Genomic DNA, 4,502 nt, shown 5'->3' on the forward strand with positions numbered 1-4,502 from the left:
CGCAGTTACGGTTTCGTTGAGCGACGCGCCTTGCTCTGATGCAGTCGCCTCTTAAACGAGCGATCTCTTCAGTCCACCAATAGGCTGGTTTTCTAGCTGGTCTACATGACGCACGGGGCATTGCCGCGTCGCACGCTGCAATTAATTTGGAGATCACCGCCTGCGCCATGCTAGCAGCAGACTCTGGGTACTCCACGTTATCGCTCCAGACCAGTTTGAAGATATCCTCATCGAAGAGTCGATGTTTCCATCTACGTTTCAAGCAGACATTTCTACTACGCACTGGTGGTGTGCAGAGTTCGACGATAATTGCGCGATGATCGCTATGCAAATAGATGTCTCCAACTGACCATTTCATACTTTGTGCTATCGTGTCGTGAGCAAATGTCAAGTCGATGGCAAACCGATTCCGGCCTGCTTCGAATGTATGTTCGCCAGTGTTCAGAAGCACAACATCTAGTTGAGAGAACCATTCCATGAGCACTCTTCCTCTAGCGTTGGTGTGATTGCTACCCCAGAAAGTAGACCAAGCGTTAAAGTCGCCGGCCAGGATAAGCGGAGACTTGCCCCTGGCTTCTGTCACGATTTCAGAGAGTAGCTGCTCAAATTCCTGTAAGTCCAGACTAGGAGGAGCATAACAAGAGAACAAAAATATCTCATCTACCTTGACCCAGGTAAAAAAACGTCGGCTGACTGTAGTAGAGCATTGAAAGGCCCTACCATTTGCGCTCCATATTGCTGCTTTACCGGAGGAGTCTGAAAGCCACGACGAGTTTCCTACATCATGATATTGTTCACACAGTAGAGCTATATCCATATTTCGCTCGTAAGCCGATTGGGAAAGCAGGTCCTGTGCCGTCCTGCAGTGATTCAGATTGATTTGCACAATCCTCATTTGCGCACTTTGTCTACCGCCTTCTTGAACTCTGGACAGCGAGCGTTTCCAACAGCGTGCTTGCCTCCACATAGAATACATTTGCTGTCCTTGCTGCATGCAGCAGCAAAATGGGCTTCCTCACCACATCTTCGGCAAGACTTACTACTATCTTCCGGGAATTTACAGTTTGCAGCTGCGGAGACGAAATGTCTCTGCACATTTGTGTGAAATGATGATTTAAAAGCGCACAATATTATGACAAATATCGCAGCAAAATAGTACGAAAAACTGATTTGTATTAATTTTGGTCTTAATACGAAATATTTTATTGAAGAAATGATTTTGTATTTATATTTTAATTTTGAATTTATTATTAGATTTACATTTATTGCTTATATTACTTATTATTTTAAGGTTTATTAATTTAAAACATGCAAATAAAGTTAATTTCACAATGTACTTGAAAACTTTGTTATATTAAATAGGTACATGAATTTAATAGAGAAAGAGTATTTGTTTCGAAATGTTATAAGTAAAGAGGATCGGTTCTACGGATCGTACTTTGAAAAAATTAAATATGTATATCAATTTTGGACTACTTCATAAAATTTTATTTAATAGTAAGATATACACTAAGATTCGTTAGTAAGGTTATAAAAAGCAAATTAAATATTTTTTACAACAACATAAATTAATTTTGTTATTAGATTTCACTTAAATTTTTATCTTTAATCACAGCTTAAATTTAACAAAGTTATTGAAATAATTTAATAATTTAATATCTTAATTTCTTATTAAAAAATAAATAATTTTTATTACATATTTCTTGAAATAAATTTTCATTTAATCTTATTAATAACATTGCTGAAATATTTTTTTCACTTAAATTATATCTCTGCTTACTTAGCACAGTAGAAAGGGCGCTAAAATCCTGCTACCTGTTCAAGAAAATATTTTCTTAATCTTTCGCGTTTTTTAATGAATGTTAGATACTCTACCTAAGTGAATACATATTTCTGTAGAAGAAAAATACCTATTTGTGGCCCTCCCGTATTATCTTTTTTAAACTGTTGCAAAATTTATTAAACAAATACACCAATACCAATACCTGCTACCTGTTCAAAAAAAATATTTTCCTAATCTTTCAATCTTTCATATTTTTTGGGCATAAAAAAATCTTCCTAAAATATGTTTTTATTTTTTTTAAACTGGTGCAAAACTTTCCAAACAAATACTTTAAGTTCACTTACTATATTTGCATTTAAAAATGCACAAAGTAATATACAAAAAACTAATATTTTAAGTTAAAATACAAATAAGGTTAAGACAGTTATAATTTTTAGTTTACATTAATTAATTAACAAAAATAATTATTTTAAATATTTGTTAATTTATGCAATTTTTAATATAAGTTACAATCCCAACGAACGCAAATATCAATTTTTTCAAAATTTGCAACAAAATAATATTTTTTATTTCAAACAAAATTGTGAAGTTCCTGTAATATTTTTCCACCCTTGGGTGCAAGCGCAAAATCGCACATTTGTGCACGTTTGTGCAATCGCACATTTGTGCACATTTGTGCACGTTTGTACAATCGCACATTTGTGCACAGCTAAGCTACAAGCAATAGTTGAAGGTCTCTTCCCGTAGAGAGCTGATATAACCTATACAGTACAAGATAGTGAGCCACAGAATGAAATACCTGACGTTAGCAGGCAAGAATTAGAAGTGGTATGCAAAGGTTTGAAACTAACCAAAGCACCTGGAGTAGATGGAATACTAAATCTGGCCACAGAAATCAACGCTGATTCATTCAGGGAAGTGTTCAACGCATGTATAAAGGAGAGAACATTCCCCCAGATATGGAAAATACAAAGGTTGGTGCGTATACCAAAGGGCAATAACGTACAAGATGCATCAGGCTACCGCCCGCTATGTATGATTGATACGGCCGGTAAACTTTTGGAAAAGATAATTAGTCGAAGACTAGAAGAAGCCTTGAATGGCAATGGTTTATCAGATAGACAATTTGGTTTTCGGAAGGCACGCTCCACAATAGAGGCCGTGGAAGCAGTCATAGCCATAGCAAAAGATGCCATTATAGGAGAACGTTGGATCGAAGGAGACAAAGAATACTGTATTATCATTACATTAGACGTTAAAAACGCATTTAACTCAGCGGACTGGGACACTGTTCTAGCAGCACTTCAAGGGAAAGACGTTCCAAAGTACCTAGTAGAATTAATCGTTGACTATTTTAAAGAGAGAGTGCTTTTGTATTACACAGACAGAGGCACAAGGTCATACCAAGTAACAGCAGGGGTACCACACTGCTCGGTACTGGGTCCAATATTGTGGAACATTATGTATGATGGAGTGCTAAGACTTGAGCTCCCAGAAGGTGCAGAAATAATTGGATTTGCTGGTGACATCGCGCTGGTGGTTAAAGAGAAACATATAGAAAAGATACAATTAACATGCAAGGACGCGGTCGCTATGGTAAGGATCTGGATCACAAGTGTAGGCCTCAAACTTGCTGATCATAAAACTGAAGTCCTTCTTGTAAGCAGCAGGAAAAAGATTGAGTACATTACAATAACTGTTGGCAATGAGCGAGTCACATCAAAACAAGCAATCAAGTATCTAGGAGTAATGATTGACAATAGACTCACCTTCAAAGAGCATTTACGATATGTTGCTGCAAGATTTGCGAAAACAACGTGTGTACTATCGCGAATAATGCCCAATATAGGTGGACCTAGACAACAGAAGAAGCAGTTACTCACAAATGTAGTTAAGTCTACTGCTATATATGCGGCTCCCATATGGGCAGATGCAATGAATAAAAAGATGTACAGATTAGGAGTAGACGCAGCCTACAGAAGATGCGCTCTCAGAGTTGTTTCCGCATTCCGTACAGTATCTACTGACGCGGCCATGGTTATTGCCGGAATGATGCCACTACAGCAGGAAGCAGAAATTGAAAAGGAAAAGCATGTAGCAAAAAGAATTGGGGTTACAAACTTCAATCAGCTCAATGAAGAAGCATTGAATAAGTGGCAACAGAGTTGGGATATATCCACAAAAGGAAGATGGACGCATAGGCTCATTCCGAAGATAAGTGATTGGACCAACAGAAAGCATGGGCAGGAGAACTACTACCTAACCCAGATGTTAACTGGACACGGCTGCTTCAGAGCACATCTTTTTAAGTTCAAACATGACGAAGACGACACGTGCCCAGCATGTCCATATACAAAAGAAACGGTGGAACATGTGTTCTTTGATTGCCCGAGATATGAGAGCCACCGCAGCTCCTTGGCAAGAGCAACCAGAGAGCAGGTCACACCTGATAACATCATCCAACTGATGTTAAAGTCAACAGAAATCTAGAACCTGGTGTGTATTTTTGCGAAAGAAATCACAGAAGAACAGAGAGCAGCAGAGAGAACTAGAAGAGCAGTAAGAGATGACAGCAATCGCTGAATCACCACCCTCCGAAGTAATGCTTAAAGGTGGTTCCGGAGGGATTTATGGTTAGAAGAGACACGGTGTTAGGATGAGGTTTAGTACGTAGGCGCAAATATCAAGCAAAAGAGTAAGTCTTGGTTGCGAATCGTGC

This window comes from Teleopsis dalmanni, chromosome 1, assembly GCF_002237135.1.
Source record: "Teleopsis dalmanni isolate 2A chromosome 1, ASM223713v2, whole genome shotgun sequence".
Taxonomy (NCBI): Eukaryota; Metazoa; Arthropoda; class Insecta; order Diptera; family Diopsidae; genus Teleopsis; species Teleopsis dalmanni.